Genomic DNA, 21644 nt, shown 5'->3' with positions numbered 1-21644 from the left:
TTTTTTTAAATAAAAATTCTACTCCTGACCTTTATTTTATGTTTGTGTGTATCTCTCATTTTTATACCTTTCGTATAGAGTTCAAAATTTTAATCTGCTATCAGTTTCCATTTTATGGGTAAATTCATCCCATTCACATTCTAAACTATAATTACTTGTATATTTTCCTCCTTCCTATTTTCCTCACAATCCTTCTTATCCTATTCCTATCCCTCCTTACTCCCTTACTTTACCTGCTACCTTGCCCTCCTATTCCATAACCTACCTCCCCTTGAAGTTTCCCTCCCTTATCCTCTCCCTCCACTCTATCTCCTTACCCTCTTATTCCTTTCTGAATTTAGAAGATTTTTATACTCTTCTAAATATATATATATATTGTTCCCTCCCATTCCCATTAATCTACATATCCTTATATATGCCCCTTTATCCTATTCCCTATTCCTCGCTTATCCTCTCCCCCTCCCTATCCTGGTGCCCTCAGTATTAGTTCTTTTTTAAAAATTGTGTATACCTCAATTTAAAAATACTTTCTTGCTAAAAACATATAAGCCTTCAATAAGTTGTAATCTTTTTTCTGGTGGAAGTTCTTGCCTCAATGTTGAGGGCTGCTGACTGATCAGGGTGGTAGCCGCTGAAGTTTGGGTGGCTGTGGAAATTTCTTAAGACAACAATGAAGTTTGTCCTATCGATTGACTCTTCTTTTCACCTGAACACTTAGAGGCCATTATAGGGTTATTAATTGACCTAATTTCAATATTGTCGCATCTCAGGGAACAGGAAGGCTCCAGGAGAGGGAGAGAGCTGGATGGTGGAACAGTCAGAACACACACAACATTTATCGATTAAGGTCGCCATCCTATATGAACATGATTTGTGGCACCCCAAAACAATGACAATAGTGATATCAAAGATCATTAATCACAAATCACCATCATAATAATAATGGAAAAAAGTTTGAAATATTGTGAGAATTACCAAAATGTGACAGAGACATGATGTGAGCACGTGCTGTTGGAAAAATGGTGCTGATAGATTTGCTCAGTGCAGAGTTGCCACAAACCTTTGATTTGTAAACAAACAAACAAAAAAACCCCAACCCCCCCCCCAATATCTGAGAAGCACAATAAGGCGAAGTTGTTAAATAATTATTAAATAATTCAATTATTTTAAAATAAAATAAACATTAAAGCTCTTAAATAGCAGCAATAGATATGATTTCGGACCACTTACTCTTAGGTTATTGAGTAAGCAAGGTTCATCGTGGAAAGCCACACCCTGGAGTGGGCAGATGGTTTGGACTTGAGAGAGAGCCAATACTTCTGACTGTCAGGTTCCCTCACATAGCCTGCCTGACAGCGCCATCTGGTGGTCACATAAGTATAAACACAATATATTCCTACTATATACTAGGTCATTTTAGGAGGGAGGGCTCTAGGAACTCCAAGTATAAAGAAAGGCTTTGGGAAAACGTTCCCTCTTTAGCCCACTCGCTACAGAATGAAGACCATTCTAAGCAACCAGACCATCGACATCCCAGAAAATGTTGACATCTCTCTTAAGGGTCAGACAGCTATTGTGAAGTGGCCCAGAGCAATCCTCTGTAGGGATTTCAACCACATCGATGTGGAGCTGTCTCCTTGGAAAGAAGAAAAGAAGGCTCCAGGTCAAGTGGTGGGGAAATCGAAAAGAACTTGCAACCAAGCGCACAGTCTGCAGAAAACATGATCAAAGGCGTTGCCCTGGGTTTTCACTACAAGATGAGGTCTGTGTATGCTCACTTCCCCATCCATGTTGTTATTTAAGAGAATGGCTCACTTGTTGAAACCAGAAATTTCTTGGGTGAAAAATATATCTGAAGAGCGTGCATGAGACCAGGTGTTGCTTGTGCTATTACTCAAGCCCAAAAAGACGAGTTAATTTTTGAAGGAAATGACATTGAACTTGTTTCAAACTCAACTGCCCAGATCCAACAGGCCACCACAGTCAAAAACAAGGATATCAGAAATTTTTGGATGGCATCTATGTTTCTGAGAAAGACACAGTGCAATAAGCTGATGAATACGTTGGAAAAGACGCTAACTGCTGTTTCCTGAGGAGTCAACCACTTATTCAGATGTCAAAATAAAAATACTTTTTGTCCAAAAATAAAAAAAGAAAAAAAGACTTCATGTAGAAGATGATGCTTGAGATGAGTCTCATAGGCAACAAGTCAGAAGTTAGAAAGGAGTACATCATACCATTAAAACGGAAATATGTTTTGCCTGACTTCACATGTATATTTGATATCATATTTGCTTGCCTTCTCAAGGGGTAGGAGAGGGGAGGGAAGGAGAAAATTCGGAACTCAAATTTTTTTCAAAATGATTTTAAAAATTGTTTTACATGTAATTGGGAAATATTTAATGATATAAATAAAATATATTTAAAAAAAAAGAAAGAAAACAGTACATTCTAGGAACTGGGTACAGCCTGTGCAAAGGCACAGCCATGGGAGGACATCAAGGACGTTTTGAACAAACCACAGAGTACAAGAAAGGGAACAGGATGTAATAAGACCTGAAAGGTACATTACAATCAAGTTGTGAAGGGCTTCAAATGCCAAAGGAATTTACATTTGATCCTAAAGGCAATAAGGAAGTTTAGAGTTTATTGAACAATGGCATCCTAGAGTCAGACCTGCACTTAAGAAGAGTCCCTTTGGCTCCGCATCCCCATTTCTATCAGTCCCTCCTTTGGTAATCTTCAAGTTGGGAGGGTTAAGGAAAGGAGGTCCAGCTGAAATGGGGGAAGGGTTGGTCTCAGACTGTCATGAGCCTTGCCCCCCACCCACTCTGGTTTCCTATTTGCAGTTACTTGAATAAAAATGAATTCTTTTTTTCTGGAAAAAAAAAAACACAAGATGAATCAGTTTGGGCCAAGAAGAGGAGAGAGGACAAGACCAGAAAGAAAAGGGACCAAGGAGTGGGAGTGGATGGCGGAGGAAAATAAGGTGAATCTGGAGGTAGGAAAAAGTGATATAAAAGATTGGGGATGGAGGGAGAAAAGGAAATGATGATGTAGGGTAAAGGGATTGTTTTTTTTTTAGGGAGATGATTGGAGTAGAGAGCTGGAAGAAAGAAAGGGGAAAGAGGAGGAGGAGGAGGAACAGTGAATAAGAGCCAGAGCCAGATAAGGAGGGCAGAGCTACATGGTCAAGCCAGGCTGGGCCACAGTAGTGAGAACTGACCCTGAGGGTGAGCTAAGGAAGCCTGGCAGACCCTGGCACCTCCTATCACTCCTACAGTGGCCAAGATGCCCTCTACCCCATCATCTTACAACAAATACAACTTCTACTGCCTGTGTGGATGTATTGGCAATTAAGATGGGCTCTTAGCTCTTATTCAACCAAGTGCCCTTGAAGAGTTTGGCCTTTATTTCCTTGATTAAATTAAGAATCCTTCATGACCTCCTTGCCTTAAGGGAAAGCCTAGTTTGCATGGGTTTGAGTGACATGTTTGTGACATCAGAGGCTTTTAGACCACATGGGTTTGTCACATTTTTGTGAAGCTTTTAGGTCACGTGGGCGAGTTGCATGTGTGACTCACCTTTGACCCCGAACAAGATATATAAACCCAGAGGTTGGCTTTCTCTTTTGGAGCTCTGAGCCACAACAGCAGTGGCTCGTGACTCTGGGCCAGCCATTGTTATTAGCTCCCCGGCTTTGATATTGATGCTTCTCTGGTAACTGTATATTGTGAATTTGTCAGACAGAAATCTGTCTGTTGATTCATGTTTATTTGCTCTGTTTGTATTTGCTCTGAAGCTCAGGGTGCTGGCTTTTCCCCCTGAGCTGAGTGAATGATATTTGTATGTTGGATTAAAGTAAGATTGTTAACCCCTTAACGTTGCTTTCCTTAGTAAAGCAGATCAAAAGAACTTGGGCTTGCAGCATTCTTGTTGTTGGGCTTGTGTTGGTTTTTTACCTCCACAGCAGCTGCTAGCCAGATTATTGCAACAGTGGAGTACATTTTGGGGGTAGAAAACATTTCTTAATTACTATGAGAGAAAGTAGAATATTCTTCTTTCCACCATGGAAATGTGACTAAGAAGAGTGAATGCCCCCAAAGGGCCTTAGACTTTGAAAATATTATGAAAAAGTTTTCTGGTAGCTTCAGATGCCGTGAAGACAGATCAGATTCTATTGCATGAGATAGTATTCCAAATCTTGTCAGTAGTGTTGGGGTATATATGGTGTTTCTACCATCCTTCTAAACTTTCAGATCAAGATTCAGTCAGGAATGATAATGTAACAAAGACCACCCTAAGAAGTATGCTCAGGGGTTGCCCCTTCTGTTTTTGGTTAACCCTGTGGGGAGTTCAGGTCTCCACTTCCATGGCAAACCCTGTCCTTGCAACATTCTGGTTTATATTAGTAAAAGGGAATCCAGCATATTCTTTTATTTTGGTTGCAGAATAAGGGTGGTTTAAAAAAATAAGGCCCTCGCCTTGTCCTTCAAAAATGGAGGTTATAGCATCACCTGAAACACATAGAAAGGAACTTATTTCACTATGATTATAGTGAAAAATGAGTCAGTGCTGTTGTAATATTGTGTGTTATTCTTTTCTATGTTAATCTTTCTTGAAATTCTCATTTTTCAATTTTAATATGATACAATCTCATAGTTTATTAATGTTTACAGTAAATAATGGTAGCAAATTTTTAAAAATCAAATTAATTAAATTCTTAACAAATATGCATCTCTTGTTACTATTACTAAAATGGAAAAACGAAAAATAATCTTTTGGTATGGTTCATAGCTTAAAAAAGTAATTGTAAGCTGGTGAAAACTCATTTGGTTGGTACAGCCTTAGCCCCCAGGACGTATGCATGCATGCATGCTAATATTCAACCGACCCAGAGACAGGCACTGCTTCCTTCCTCAGGTACTTGCTTGGGGCGGGCATATTTAGAATTAAATGTCCTGGATCTTTGCCCCTCATCCCTCATTCCTTATTAGGCAACTCAGAAAATACCCTGCTTTTAGTGGTCCAGACTACTCCTATGTCTTGTCCCACAGGTGACAGGCAGTGTCCTACCAGTAACACTTCAGCTCTTTGTCTAAAACCCTATACAGCCCTGTATAGATTTGAGGTCTCAAATTGGGATGCCCACATTGCTTATTGCATGTGTATGGCTTGCCTGTGGAGCTGGGGCTGAGAGGATGGGGGAAGAGGGGAAAGATGAGGTAGGTAGGTTGGGAAGGAGAGAGGTACATCTATATTGTTCCCTGTTGGGATCTCTTCCCATGGTTGTGGTTCCTGTGTGGCAGTGTCACTCTTAGAACAAATTCTCTCCCTTTTTGCCCTGCATTAATCCAAATAAAATTATATTTAAATGGATTTTAGCATTTTGAAAAGTAGCAACACTGTCACTTAAGAAAGGAAGATAGTTCCTGTTCTCCTGAAAATCCCTCTCTAGGGTCAACCCCCCCTCTTTTTCAGATGAAGAGACTTCCCAAGGGAAGTTGTGATTTTGCCCAAGTTCACCCAGGTAGTAAGTATCAGAAGTAGTATTTGAACCCAGATCTTCTGACACCAGAGCCAGAGTTCTTTCCAGCATACCATGCTGATGTGGGATATTACTTTGCTTTAGCACTTCCTTTTTGTCATTGAGAAGGCTAATACGCTGTTATGGCTCTATTTCTATGGAAGATAGATACCCTCTTCCTTTGACTGGCAATAGTTATTATTATAACACTGAATAAATGGTTACTTAATAACTCATGGTCTAGAATTTTATAAGCAATAATTTTGAGTAGTTATGACAGCAGTGAGATCAAGGGAAAATAACTTAAATAGGTGGTAATATATGTTAACAAAGAGGCATTTAAATTAGTTATGTCCTCTTCTCACTGTGCTTAAGAAATTGTCTCTGATATTCATAAATTCACATTCTATAGATAGATAAATGTATAGAAAATACATGTATTTATGTATGTATGTGTGTGTGTGTGTGTATGTGCTTTGGTACTTTTGCCTCCAAATGGCCACATACCCATGTGCTGTTATTTGCTAGCTATGAAAAAAGATGGAAAAATAATGTGGTGGTAGAAAGGTTTTTATTAGATTATTAGATTTATTAGATTCACTAGAATTTCTCAAAATTTATTCAGAAGCTAAATGTCAGGCTGTCTGTTTGGTTGCTAATATTTTGGGGGTTTAGTGAGTGGGCAGTGAATTTGTAGGTTCGTAGAGCACTTACTAGTGATGTCATAATTATGAGGTATAATCATAACGTAATGAGAACAAATTTATAAGCCAGAAAGTTTGTCTTTCTTTTTATAGTCATGAGTCAGATTCACATGTGGGGTTGGTGCCCACTAATAGCAAATATCACGAAGAAACCACATATAAAGACTATAACGTCTTCTCCTTAGCATTTTATCAGGGGACAGGTGCCCCAAGAACAGGTTACCTAGGCAGAGCCTCACATGTCAGCAGTGATAAAGAGTCCAAAGGGAATACACATATAAGGTCTATTCAGTAAAACAGCTCTCTTTTCTCAGATATCGGCTCACTTTTGCCTAAAGGGTTTATCTCTATGAGGCCCAAGGGATAATTTACATTTTATTAATGCAACATGTGAGCCTTGGCCCCGTGCTTGTCCCATTCTCTGGTCCCCGAGGGTCCTGGGGGTGTCTCTTCTCTACTGCCTCTAGCTTTAGCCTCAATTACCTATGTTCCTCCCCTTTCTCGGGGGCCAATAATTAGTACCCTAATTCCATTGAACACCCTAACCAGGCAGCTTTCACAAGGTAATATTTGCCTCAAAGATTTAGCAAGAACATACAAATGCTTTCTCCACAATATCTTTGGGGTGCGCTCTCCCCCGTACCACCGAGGTTTCTGTGAAAGGCTCAGAAATGTAGCTTGTTTTCTACAAAGGCCTTGTCCCACCAAGTCTACGTCTGAAAGCCTGTGGCTGGGATCCTGAAGGCCCTTCCCAAAGATCTGTCCTTGCTCTTCAGGGAGCGATTGACTGGTCCACGCTCAGCTAGCTGCAGCGCCTAGCCTAAATTCTTTGCCCGGGATTTCTATAATTCATGCTCCTGACCCAGAACTGAGACATTCCTCCCTGCATCTAGAAGAGAAAAATTGCTAATGAACAGGCAAAAGAGACTTCATTCCTTGGGAGCCGTGTAGCAAGGGTAGAAAGCCCTGAGGCCTTTACGCTCATAATCTAGAGTGCAGCTAAAGGCAATGAGGTGAAAAAAGAGCTGGCCAAAGCTTATCAAGGCCTTTCTGAAAATGCAATAAATACAGCCAATGGAGAGAGGCTTCTCCCAACCATGTGGAATCAAGAAGTACAGCTGCATAACGGTCAGACACACTACCTGGTCTTGTCATCATCTCTTCATCTTCAACTGGAAGCAGTTACTTACTGTCTTCCATGTGGAAGATGCCACCTGCTCCTCTACTGCCTTTTATATAGACCTGTCACCTGAAACAAGCTGCCAGGGTCTGTGCATGCATCAGGTACCCATTCAGTAGCGTGTTGGTAAACATTTAACAACTGGCTCTCTGAGAAAAAAGAAGTGGGGCTTAAGATGACACCTTTTAAAAATTAATCTACATTAAAGGGAAAAGGACCTATTTGTACAAAAATATTTATAGCAGCTCTTTTTGTGGTGGCTAAGAATTGGAAATGGAAGGGATCCCCATCAATTGGGCAATGGCTGAACAAGCTGTGGTGTATGATTATGATGGAATAGTGTGCTATAAGAAACGACAAGCAGGATGGTTTCAGAAAAAACTTGGAAAGACTCACATGAACCTATACAAAATGAAGTGAGCAGAATGAGGAAAGCACTGTATACAGTAACAGCGATACTGCGTGATGAAGGATTGTGAATGACTTAGCTATTCTCAACAATACAACTATTCAAGACAATCCCAAAGGGCTAATGATGAAGCATGCTATCTAATGGGGTAATGAGACTTGGATCCCTGGAAGGAAAAGACCATGTCTTTGAAAGCTACCCAGTCCCTGAATTTTCCCATCTATTTCAGCAGCTCAGATCAGTGGTGGTCTTACCCAAGGCATCCGGCCCACCCCAGACTAGTTAATACTCCTTTCACCCCTGGCCCACCCCAGACTATTCATCACTCCTTAGTCCCATCCAGATCTTTGCACTGTTCCTTTTTTGTATATACGTATCATTCTCATACCAGTTAAGTTGAAAATTCACTAGGAATCTAGCCCATATGTAATTGACTATCTATATCTATATTATATATGTATGTATGTATGTACGTATGTATGTATTTAATACATAATTGGTTACAATAAACCTTACTACTTTGATTAGAAGATGGTTTGAGTGTGTGAATTCTTAACAGGAGGAAGCCACCCTGTACCCTGACATTTTGGGGTGCTTAGCAACCTCAAACTGCATCATTTTCGGTGACCTTGTACAGGGAACTGCCTGACCCCCTTAAGCACTTCTCCAGTCAAGACCAGAAGGTATGTAAGCCTCCTCTCCTTTTATCCCTTTCTCGCTCTGCAGTCAGGGTTGCTCTCCAAGCAACTAGGAAGGCTTGGAAGTGCTTTTCCGAGCCTGATGCTCTCAGGCTCCATTTGGGTCAGACAGTTCAGTTTGAGGCCATCTCGGATCCAGGTACACCTTCTGCCACATAGTTGATGCCTTATCTGGAAGCATATGCCCAATTCTCTAAGATGCTAGGGAATTGAGAAACTGCAGGTGTTTTTGGTTTCTTGTGTCTTACAGGCAAAGAAATGGGCCAATCTTTTCCAATGCCCAAAAATGCACCCCTGGGTTGTCTTCCAAAGAATTGGAAAAATTTTGGTTTCTCTTGAGACCTCAAAATGAAATGCCTTGTCTTCTTTTGCAACACAGCTTGGCCTCAGTATCACCTGGAGGACCAAGAAACATGACCCGTCTTTGGGTCTTTGAAATACAATACTCTTTTACAGCTAGATTTATACTGCTACTGAGAAGGGAAATGGATGGAAGTCCCATACATCGAGACCTTCATAGCTCTCTCACAAGATTCCACTCTCTGGCAAAATTGTAGGATGCTCATAGCTAGATTCACCCCACAAAAGGGGAATGGGAACCAACTTGATATTTTAGATGATCCCTTTCTTTTGGCCTCCAGGACTTCAGCCCCTAGGTCATCAATGCCATCCCCTTCCCCCACCCCTTCTCCTGTTTCTCCCCCAACCCGCACTCCTTCCTCCCTCACAGCTCCTGAGTTCCCTTTCTCTTCTCCTCTGGCCCCTCTTGTTACTACTCTGGCTGTTTCTCTCACCCTTCCTTCCCCTTCTCTGGTACAAGCTGACTCTTACCAGGAACCTCACAGTTCCTGGCATGAAGATACTTCCCCTTCCCCTCCAGATTTTCCTTTCCTGTGAATTTCACAGGGGGACCCAATTTCCCAACCATCCCCACCCCTGTGTCCACTAGATCCTCCCTCTCACTTGGCCTTGAAGCTGAATCCAGCTCCCCAAGAGCCCACACCCCCTACTCCCTCCCTCACAAAGAGTGGGACCTCCTATCTCCCTTCCTTCCAAGCCCCGATTCCACTATGCCTTCATGGCTTGTTCCTCTAAGGGAAGTAGCTGGTTCACCCAGTGGGATGATCAGAGTGCTGTCCCATTCTCAATGTTTGACCTCACTCAGGTTAAAGAGAACCTGGGTCAGTATTCAGAAGATCCCACCAAGTTTACTGAGGGATTTAGGGATGTCTCCCGTCATTTTGAGCTTTCCTGGGGACACCTTCACATTGTCTTCTCCACCTGTTGTACCATTGAGGAGAAGAGGAGAATCTGGGAACAGGCCCAGAAGTTTGGGGACAGTTTGGCTATGTCTGACCCCACTGGATACCCTCTGGGAGTAACTGTTGTTCCCACTAATGACCCCATAAGGGATTATCAAAAGAGTGAAGATGGGAAAAAGAGAAACCATGTGGTGATTTGCTGTTAGAAGGCTTGAGAAAGGGGACACGGGGGTGGAGCCAAGATGGCAGCTGGAAAGCAGGGACTTGCATGAGCTCCTCCCACCTGCAGGTCCCTCCAAAAACCTATAAAAAATGGCTCTGAACAAATTATAGAACTGTAGAACCCACAAAATAGCAGAGGGAAGCAGGGCTCCAGCCCAGGACAGCCTGGATGGTCACTGGGTAAGGTCTATTGCACACTGAGCTGGGAGCAGAGCTGAGCAGAGCCCACCATGGGCAGTGGCAGGACCAACCAGATCAGGAACCGGATGGAACAGTCCATAGCGCCCTGAATCAGTGAGCTGTGGCAGTTTCCGGACTTCTCAACCCACAAACACCAAAGACAACAGAGAAGGTTAGTAGGAAAAGCTGTGGGGAGTGAAAGGAATTCATGGTTTAGCCACCGCCCTGGTGGCGGCGGGGGTGGTGCAGCTACAGAACTACAGCTGCAGTTGCTTCCAGGCCCCGGGCCCACCTGGTGAGAGGAATTAAGTGGCAGATTAGAGCAGGAGTGCAGAGTCTGCTTAAGATCTGAGTCCTGTCTGGGTTGGTGGTTCTTGGGGGAGGAGAAGCGCTGGTGTGGCAGAGCTGGCTGTATAGAAATAGCTCTGAAGCAACATACTGAGAAAGGGAGATAGGGAGAGATAGAATGGGGTGGATTATCTCACAAAAGGTGGCAAGAGGAAGCAGTTCTGTGGGAGGAGGGGAGAGGGCGGATGAGGGGGGAATGAGTGAACCTTGCTCTCACCCGATTTGGCCTGAGGGGGAATACCATACATACTCAGTTGGGTATCTTACCCCACAGGAAAGAAGAGGGAGGAAGATAAAAAAAAAATAAAAGGGGGGGGATGATGGAGGGGAGGGCAGATGGGGGTGGAGGTAATCAAAACAAACACTTGGAAAGGGGACAGGGTCAAGGGAGAAAATTCAATAAAGTGGGATGGGTTGGGAAGGAGCAAAATGAAGTTAGTCTTTCACAACATGAGTAGTGTGGAAGGGTTATACATAATGATACACATGTGGCCTAGGTTGAATTGCTCGACTTCTTAGGGAGGGTGGGTGGGAAGGGAAGAGGGGAGAGAATTTGGAACTAAAAGTTTTAAAAACAGATGTTCAAAAACAAAAAAAAAGTTTTTGCATGCAACTAAAAAATAAGATACACAGGCAATGGGGCATAGAAATTTATCTTGCCCTACAAGAAAGGAAGGGAAAAGGGGATGAGAGGGGAGGGGGGTGATAGAGGGGAGGGCTGACTGGGGAACAGGGCAACCAGAATATAAGCCATCTTGGAGTGGGGGGGAGGGCAGAAATGTGGAGAAAATTTGTAATTCAAACTGTTGTGAAAATCAATGCTGAAAACCAAATATGTTAAATAAATAAATTTAAATTTAAAAAAAAAGAAATAGCTCTGAAAACAACAGTGCATCCCCTCAAGCTTTGAACAAGGTACTCTCTACTCTACAAGCAGTCATAACCCGAAGAAAAACCTCAAGGGTCAAGTAAGTTGTCTGGGAACATGGCCAGGCAGCAAAAACGTACCCAGATTCAGTCTCAGACTTTGGAGTCTTTCTTTGGTGACAAAGAAGACCAAAACATACAGCCAGAAGAAGTCAACAAAGTCAAAGAGGCTACACCAAAAGCCTCCAAGAAAAACATTAACTGGTCTCAGGCCATGGAAGAGCTCAAAAAGGATTTGGAAAAGCAAGTTAGAGGAGTAGAGGAAAAATTGGGAAGAGAAATGAGAATGATGTGGGAAAACCATGAAAAACAAGTCAATGACTTGCTAAAGGAGACCCAAAAAATACCGAAGAAAACAACACCTTAATAAATAGACTAACTCAAATGGCAAAAGAGCTCCAAAAAGCCAATGAGGAGAAGAATGCCTTGAAAGGCAGAATTAGCCAAATGGAAAAGGAGGTCCAAAAGACCACTGAAGAAAATACTACCTTAAAAATTAGATTGGAAAACTGAGTATCATGCTCCAAGGCAAAATATGGACTTTCAATAAAATAGAGGACTTTCAAGCTTTCTCAGTGAGAAGACCAGAAGCATGAAAAGGTAATCAAAAAACAGAAATTGCAAGGAACTTACTAAAGTTGAACTGTTTTGTTTACATTACTACATGGAAAGATGACATGTATGATTCATGAGACCTCAGTATTAGGGTAGCTGAAGGGAGTATGCATATATATATATATATATATATGAATGTGTATGTATGTATATATCTATGTGTGTATATATATATAAAAGAGACAGAGAGCAGACACAGGGTGAGTTGAAGTCCCTTGCAATTTCTCTTTCTTGTTTACCTTTTCATGCTTCTCTTGAATCTTGTGTTGGAAAGTCAAATTTTCTATTCAGTTCTGCTCTTTTCACTGAGAAAGCTTGAAAGTCCTCTATTTTATTGAAAATCCATATTTTGCCTTGGAGCATGATACTCAGTTTTGCTGGGTAGGTGATTCTAGGTTTTAATCCTAGTTACATTGACCTCCAGAATATCGCATTCCAAATTCTTCGTTCTCTTAATGTAGAAGCTGCCAGATCTTGGGTTATTCTGATTGGGTTTCCACAATACTCAAATTGTTTCTTTTTGGCTGCTTGCAGTATTTTCTCCTTGATCTGGGAGCTCTGGAATTTGGCAACAATATTCCTAGGAGATTTCTTTTTGGGATCTATTTGAGGAAGCAATCAATGGATTCTTTCAATTTCTATTTTGCCCTGTGGCTCTAGAATATCAGGGCAGTTCTCCTTGATAATTTCTTGAAAGATGATATCTAGGCTCTTTTTTTGATCATGGCTTTCAGGTAGTCCAATAATTTTTAAATTATCTGTCCTGGATCTATTTTCCAGGTCAATGGTTTTTCCAGTGAGATATTTCACATTGTCTTCCATTTTTTCATTCCTTTGGTTCTGTTTTATAATATCTTGATTTCTCATAAAGTCACTAACTTCCACTTGCTCCAATCTAATTTTTAAAGTAGTATTTTCTTCAGTGGTCTTTTGGACCTCCTTTTCCATTTGGCTAATTCTGCCATTCAAGGCATTCTTCTACTCATTGGCTTTTTGGAGCTCTTTTGCCATTTGAGTTAATCTATTTTTTAAGGTGTTGTTTTCTTCAGTGTATTTTTCAGTATTTTTTTGGGTCTCCTTTAGCAAGTCATTGACTTGTTTTTCATGGTTTTTTCGCATCCTTCTCATTTCTCTTCCCAATTTTTCCTCTACTTCTCTAACTTGCTTTTCCAAATCCTTTTTGAGCTCTTCCATGGCCTGGGACCAGTTCATGTTTTTCTTGGAGGCTTTTGTTGTAGGCTCTATGACTTTGTTGTCTTCTTTAGGGTGTATGTTTTGGTCTTCTTTGTCACCAAAGAAAGAATCCAAAGTCTGAGACTGAATCTGGGTGTGCTTTTGCTGCCTGGCCATATTCCCAACCAACTAACTTGACCCTTGAGTTTTTCAGTGGGGTATGACTGCTTATAGACTAACGAGTTCTATGTTCCACGTTTGGGGAGGAGGTGCCATCTCTGTCACACCAGCACTCGTCCTTCCCCAAGAACCCCCAACCGGGACTGGGCTTGGATCTTCAGCAGGCTGTGTACTCCTGCTCTGATCTGCCACTTAATTCCTCCCACCAGGTGGGCCTGGGGCCAGAAGTGGCAGCAGCTGTAGCTGCCCCACCTCCGCTGCCCCCGGGGCTGGGAGCCGAACCGGGAACTCCTTCCACTCCCGCAGCTTTTCCCACTAACCTTCTCAGCAGTCTTTGGTGTTCGTGGGTTGAGGAGTCTGGTAACTGCCGCAGCTCACTGATTCAGGGCACTAGGGCCCCCTCCGCCTGGCTTCTGGTCTGGATGGTGCATGCCGCTCAGGCTGGGTTCTGCTCCACTCCGTTCCCAGCTCCCAGCTCCATGTGGGATAGACCTCACCCAGAGACCATCCAGGCTGTCCTGGGCTGGAGCCCTGCTTCCCTCTGCTGTTTTGTGGGTTCTGCCATTCTAGAATTGGTTCAGAGCCATTTTTTATACGTTTTTGGAGGGACTCGGTAGAGAGCTCACGCTAGGTAGGGAGCTCACGCTAGTCCCTGCTTTCTAGCCGCCATCTTCGCTCCGCCCCCCAAAGATGCCTTTTTTTGTATATCTCTTCATATAGATTCACAATTTATTTTTGCCTTTGAATGGCACCCTCTGGAAATCCATGCCAACTAACATGGACAGTTTTGTCTCAAGGTTTCCATGATACCATGATAGCCCCCATCTATATGGCCACGCTTTTGGAAAAGATTTAAGGGACCTGGAACTATCAGATAGTAGCTTAATTCAGTATGTGGATGATATTCTCATTTGTAACCCTACTCGGGAAGTTTCTTTGGCGGCTGCCACAGGAGCTCTTAATTTTTTGGGCACCTAAGTCTACAGGGTATCTCTGAACAAAGTCCAAATAACACATCAAACTGCACAGTATTTGGGCCATGAACTAATATGCTCACCTCTTCCTCTTTAACTTCAGAGAAGAAAAGGGCAATCTTGTCTATCCCTGTTCTAGCTACTAAAAAACACCTTTGCACTTTTCTAGGCATGGCTCGATTTTGTAGACTCTGGATCCGTAATTTTGGTCTCATTGCTAAGCTCTTCTGTGACTCTACTCAAGGCCCTGACTCACTCCTTCTAGAGTGGTGCCCTGACCAGGCTAAGGCTTTTGAGACTCTGAAAACTAAATTGACCACCACTCCAACGCTAGCTCTGCCCAATCTAGAAAAACCTTTTACTCTATATGTTGATGAAGGAGAAGACAGGTCTGACCCTAGGCCAGTTGCTTATTTCTCAAAATAGCTAAACTCTGTGGCTGCCAGATGACCTTCACGCCTCTGGACAGTGACTGCTACAGTCATTCTAATTGAGGAAGCCTCTAAAATTACCCTTTGCCGGCACCTGGAAGTTCTGACTCCCCATGGAGTTCAGAGTATCCTGGAAGCAAAAGGCCATCAATGACTGGCTAGTGGCAGGTTCACTAAATATCAAGCTTTGCTCTTAGATACCCTGACCTAATTCTTCAGGTCACACAGTCAACCTGGAAACCCTCCTCCCAGGTAGTACCCACTCAGAGGCCCTGGTTCATGATTGTGAGAAGACCTTGGACTCAGTTTATGCCAGTAGATCTGATCTCAGAGATTTTCCTCTCCCTAACCTAGAGGTAGAGTGGCACACAGATGGGTCTAGCTTTATTGAACAAGGGATAAGGAGAGCTAGGTATACAGTAATCAGCCTCCACCATCCCATAGAGGCCTAACCCCTGCTCCCTGGGACCTCTGCCCAGAAGGCAGAATTAATAGCACTCACCAGAGCCCCAGAGCTAGGAGAAAATAAAAGAGTAAATGTTTTTATTGACTAAAAATATGCTTTCCATGTTCTATGTGGCTATAGAGCAATCTGGAAGGAAAGGGGATCTCTGATTGCAAAAAATTCCCCTATCAAACATGCCCAGATTTCACATTTCCTCCAAGCTGTTCAGAAGCTATCCGAGATAGTTATATTTTGCAAAGGCCATCAGAAAGGAGAAATGGATCAGGCCATGGGGAATCGCAGACACTACAGCAAAGAATGCTACCTGACAGCCAGCTGTACTGGCTCCTTTACTCCTATAGGTCTCTGATTCCTTCAGACCTTCCTATAGCCCCCAAGACCAGGCCTTGCTAAAGAAAGGGGATACTTTCTTTCCCCCTGTAGATGGTTTCAGACACCCTCAGGCCACTTCTTATTCTAGAGGAAAACCATGAAGTTTCTTTTTAGTTTACACCTGGCCACACACCTGGGGAAGAATACCCTCCAGTCTCTGATAAAGTCTGTTTTTACTGGCAATAAGCTGGGAGAAACCATCTAGCAAGTCTGTCAGGCTTGCCCAACTTGTGCCCAGGTAAATTTTTAAGGGGCAGTCAGACCTCCCCCTCTTTTAAAACCCATTCAGAGGAGGGGTACCAAACTGACAGATAGATTTTATACATATTCCTTTGCAGGGGTTTCAAATTCCTTTTGGTTTTCATTGACATCTTTACTAATTGGGTAGAAGCTTCTTGCAGAACTGAAAAGGCTCAGGAGGTATCTAAGTTCCTTTTAGGGAAATTATACCTAGCGTTGGCTTGTCTAGCTCCTTACAGAGTGACAATGGTCTAGCCTTTAATTCACAAATAACTCAGGTTGTGGCAAAGACACTTAAAATCACTTATCACCTCCACTCAGCCTGGAATCTGAAATCCTCTGGTAAAGTACAAAAAATGAATCATACCTTTAAGCAGGTCCTTACTAAGCTGTACATAGAGATCTGAAAGGACTGGATAAAGAATCTCCTGACTGGGCTGCTCAGTCTGCATTACAACTCAGGAAAATATCAAGCTTAGCCCCTTTGAACTCCTGTATGGGAGGCCCTTCCTAACATCTGATATCCTTGTAGACCCAGAACAGCATTTGATCACCCAATTTGCGACTCAGGAGCAGTCAGGACTGTCCTAACAGAAAATGCCAATAAGCATCTTTCAAAACCTCTTGGCAATGAAAAGGAGTATCCTGCTCCAGTAAAAAGTGGAGACGGTTTATTTAAAGACATGCAAAACTCAAAAGGGAGAACAATTAGATGTCAACTGGAAGGGACCCTATGTATTGGCAATCAAAATGGGCTCTTAGGACTTAATTCAACCAAGTGCCCTTGAAGAGTTTGGCCTTTATTTCCTTGATTAAATTAGGAGTCCTTGATGACCTCCTTGCCTCAAGGGAAAGCCTAGTTTACATGGGTTTGAGTGACATGCTTGTGACATCAGAGGCTTTTAGACCACGTGGGTTTAAGTCACATTTTTGTGACACTTTTAGGTCATGTGGGTGAGTTGCATGTGTGACTCACCCTTGACCCTGAAAAAGATATAAAACCAGAGGCTGGCTTTCTCTTTTTCGGAGCTCTGACCCACAGCAGGAGTGCCGCATGACTCTGGGCCAGCCGTTGTTATGAGCTCCCGGCTGCACATAGATGTTGTAACTATGAATTGTATTTGGTCTGTCTGTTGATGTTTGTAATTTGTTTGTATTTGCTCTGAAGTTCAGGGTGCTGGCTTTTTCCCCTGAACTAAGTGAATGGTATTTGTATGCTGGATTAAAGTAAGATTGTTAACCCCTTAATGTTGCTTTCCTTAGTAAAGCAGATCAAAAGAACCTGGGTTTGCAGCATTCTGTGAGCTAGTTGTTGTTGGTTTTACACCCCCACAGCAGCTGCTAGCAAGATTGTTGAAACACCCTACTGAATCATACTCACCACCCCAGTGGCAGTAAAACTTGAGGGCCTCCCCAGCTGGACTTATAATTCTAGGATTAAACCAGTGTCACCTCTTACTTCCCCTCCCCCCCAGAAACCCCAGAATATACCTGCGAACCCTTGGAGGAACTCAAGCTACTGTTTAGAAAGGCCCTGGCCTCCTCCGTTGGACAGGTGGATAAAATGAGGTAAAATTATACGTCCTCTCCCTCTCTTATGTTTTGGCCTTGCCATAGCCATCTTTAATTTCCTCCAGAGAAATTGCCCTTTTTCTCCCCCTTGGAATCATTTCCCTCTGAGCTGACACTAATCCTTTTCCTCCTCCTCCCTGATACTTCAAGCTCGCTTGGCCTCCACAAGTGGGAGAATAAGTCCCTAGCAAAACTGGGAAACTCATTAGGTCAAGGGGAGTCCAAGATTGTGACGTATGCCACTCACACCCACAGGGCAACTCTCATCTCTTGCCGTGCACCATCTTTGCAAAAGCCCCCCTTCCTAACATGACTTCTTCTGAGACTTTTGCCACTCCATTTATGCTGGCTGCTCCTCTATGGGCTACTTTCTCCATCTCAACACCTTGCTTCTCCCCATTCCCTTGCTTGGGAGACCAACTCCACGGCCACTAGACAGGTTAATACCCTTGTCAAGGGAGGACTTGTAAAGGTTTCTGCTGGTCTTTTGACTTGTACCTGTGTGGATACAACTAGTGATAAATGCCTCTGGAACTTCACCTCAGTCAGCTGTACCAATTGTGCTAAGGGAGCACTTCCCACTTGTACCTATGACCATATCCCTCCCCCTACTCTCCTAGGCTCCCCTTTTTAAGCTTTACTTCTAAGTTAATTCACAATGCTACAGCCCTTTCTAGTTACAATACTCTTACTGATCTCTTAAAGAAACCTCTCTCACCTGGGAACTTAATGTGCAACCATTCTGATCCGTGGGCCATCTATACACAGAACCTTTTACGAACTGGTCCCATCTGGCCCCAAAGATTATACCTTTCTTTGTGGGATCAGTGGACCAAGTGGGAAAGATTCTGGGGAAGAGGTGAAACGAAATGCCACCTCATGGCAAGACCCCAGGACCACCATCCTGGCCACCCAATGCTTAACACCTTACAAGTTCTTTGAATTGTGCACCCTCTCTTGTTCTCTCATTCTCTCTCAAATTTTTTTTATTTTAATAGACATTCTTCTCTATTTTTACCCTCTTGAGGGATAAGAGGTTCAGCTATCACGATTCCCCAACAGCCACATAAATCTCTATCCTAACCTATAAAAGTTCTCTTTTTTAACAAATAAGTTCAATCAAGAAAAACAAATTTAGACATTCCCTGTGTCTAAGAATATTTCTTTCTGCAAAGCAGTGAGTGGCACAATTTATGTATTTTGGTGTTATGATTGGCTATTGAATATCATTATTCTTGAGTCATTTATGGTTGTTGTTCTTTTGCTTCTGCTCATTTCATATAAGTCCTCACAGGTTTCCATAAATCTATACCTTTCATCATTTCTTTTTTGGGGGGAGGGGGAAAGGCAAGGCAATTGGGGTTAAGCGACTTACCCAAGGTCACACAGCTAGTAAGTGTGTCAAGTGTCTGAGGCTGAATTTGAACTCAGGTCCTCCTGTCTCCAGGGTGGGTGCCCTGCTCACTGTGCCACTTAGCTGCTCCCCCTTCATCATTTCTTACAATGCAATAATATTCCATTCAATTCATATATCATAATATATTCTGCCATACTACAATTGATGGGTACCCACCTTATTTAGAATTGTTTGTCAGAACAAAAAAGTGCTGCAACCAATCAATTGATAAACAGTTGTTAAGTGCTTACTATGTGCCAAGCACTGGACTAAGCACTGAGGACACAAAAAGAGGCAAAAGACAATAAATATTTTTTTTGCACATGAGTTCTTTCCCAATTTATTTGCTTTCTTTGAGGCATAATCTTAGGTATTGCTTGGTTACAGGGAATTCAGAATTTAATGACTTTTGGGAAATAAATCTAATTTATCTCTAGAATTACTGGATCAATAATTCACAGTTCCACCAACAATGCATCAGGGGACCTATCTTTCCATGGACCCTCCAACAACTGTTATTTTCCCTTTTTTGCCACCTTTGCCAACCTAATGGGTATGAAATGGAATCTCAGAGTTGTTTGAATTTGAATTTCTTTTATTAGTGAACTGGAACCTTTTTTATGGTTGTTAATAGCATTGTTATCTTGGGAGGGGGGGGAGTTGACTGTTCAAGTCCTTTGATCATATATTTATTGGACAGTGGATCTTGTTCAAGTATATTTGAATTAGTTCTCTGTATCCTGAATATCAAATCTTTACCATGGAAACTTGCTGCAAAGATTTTTCCTAGTTAAATTGTTTGCCTTCTAATTTTCCAGGTCAGTTGTTTATTTCTTTTCATAATAGCTGTACATTACATTTTTCTTTTTTTATCTTTTGATTTTGTTCTAAATAGTTCTTATTTTCTCAGGGCAACATTAAGTTCTAATTGTTGCATTCTATTTTTCAGGGAGTCTATTACTTGTGCAAAAGTTTGGGTAACATTTCATTATGCTATTTATCCTCCTTCCATTTTTTTTTCCTCCAGAGCTCTTATTTCAATTCCAATTTTTTAAAAAAAATCTCTTACTTCATTTCTTCCAGCCATTTTTGCATTTCTTGTGGCCAAGTCCATCTTTTCTATGGCTCAGCTTGTACTTGTGGAGTTAGTCTTTTCACATAGGATTACTTGTGGGGTTTTCCTTAATCTACAGTATTTATGCATTGTGTTTAGTGTTTTATTTTGTTTATTTATATTTCCATGTAGCACATTCCCTTTTCAATTCTGGAAGGCTTCTGGTCCATTACCTAGGGTTTGGGCTAGCTAAGTCAAAGCTCTCTTTCCCAGCCTCTACTGAGTTTTCTCTGTCTTCTATACAGTTATTTACTGGACAGAGAAGCTTACTTTTGCTGCTCTTCTGATTTTTCTTGCTGGGTTGAGTGTCAGAGAGCTGGCCTCTTCTTCAGTCTTCCCATTGTCATTTTCACCACAAAAAGGAAGCTAGGTGGCACAGTGGATAGGAATGCTAGATGTGTACTCTGAGAGATGAGTTCAAATCTTGCCTCAGACATTTAGCTGTGGGGCCTGTCACCTAACCTCTTTTTCATTTTTCTCATCAGTAAAATGAGAGAGTTGCGCTCAACAACTCCTATCCTTGCAGCTCTAAATGAAATACGAGATGAGTGAGTAGGAAGCAGGTGGGGAAGTTTGGGGAAGGGACTGCTGGTTTAAGGGGTAGCAGAGCATCTTTGGAGCAGGAAAATAGTGGAGTCCATGCAGCCAAACTTTCATATGGTGGGAGAAGAGGGTAAAGGATGGAGACAGGCCCATTGAAGGAAGCAGCACCTCTGCATATGTTCTTTATACCACATCTCAGTAACAGAGAAGTAATCCTCTAGCCAAGAGCACGGAAGAGGGACATTAGATCAAGTTGGCTGATTGACGCTTGGGGCTCTGAGAAGATAATGTATTCAATGGAGACAATTGGAGGAGGTGTGTGTTGGGGCAGTGATGAGGGGAAGAATGTCAGTGACAACCCTTGGATGGGGTGTGTGCGTGTGTGTGTCTGTAGAGCAGTGAATTGTCTGCTTCCTTGTAGACAGAGGAACCTGAACCTTGAGAGCTGATTCAAACTAGCACTCACTCACTCACAGAACCACAGAAAGTGGAAGGAGGTCAAATAGACATCATCTAATCCACCCCTTATTTTTAACAGGAAGTAAAGTAACTTTCCTGAGATCCGGCTGCTACTTGGTGGCAGTAAATGACACTTATTAGAGAATAAGTATTCATATTTGTCCTTTTCTTCCCAGCTTTGAACACACCCTAACCTTTCCCTTATGCTCTTTTTCTGCCCTACTCAGCCAACTTTCAAACCCGAGTCCAGGGGCAAACTGTGGCCCTCAGGGAGCCTGGTTCGATGCCCTCCCTCTCTCAGCGCGTGGACTCTCCCTATTCCTACTGCTCCTAGCTCCTCCACAGGACAAATCCTGGACTGTACTTTGAACCTGAAAGTTGCTGTGGCTCCTAGGGAATGAACCATTCAGCGCAAGAGGGTTGGTTGTGGTATGGGGGTGCTAAAGGCTGGCGAAGTGGAGCCCGAATAGCTAAATCCAAATCTCCCAGAGGGAGGGGTACAGTTGAGGAGGAGGAGGGAGTGGCTTCGTGCTCAGGAAGAAAGTGCTAAAACAAAAGAGATTGGGTGTCTCTCCCTTCGCACCCTCCCAATGGATCAGTCACAGCCCTCTTCTGTTATCCCCCCTCCCCCTTGTCCGCAAGGTGTAAGCCA

At 42.6% G+C, this 21644-nt stretch overlaps 1 pseudogene; it reads left to right on the top strand.

The window, feature by feature from the left end:
- Positions 1-1497: 1497 nt before the first annotated feature.
- LOC118848530 lies at positions 1498-2050 on the top strand (annotated as a pseudogene).
- Positions 2051-21644: the final 19594 nt, after the last annotated feature.

This window comes from Trichosurus vulpecula, chromosome 4 (assembly GCF_011100635.1).
Source record: "Trichosurus vulpecula isolate mTriVul1 chromosome 4, mTriVul1.pri, whole genome shotgun sequence".
NCBI classification, from domain to species: Eukaryota; Metazoa; Chordata; class Mammalia; order Diprotodontia; family Phalangeridae; genus Trichosurus; species Trichosurus vulpecula.
The sequence above is the reverse complement of the archived record's forward strand: the minus strand, read 5'-3'. Positions and strand labels throughout refer to the sequence as shown.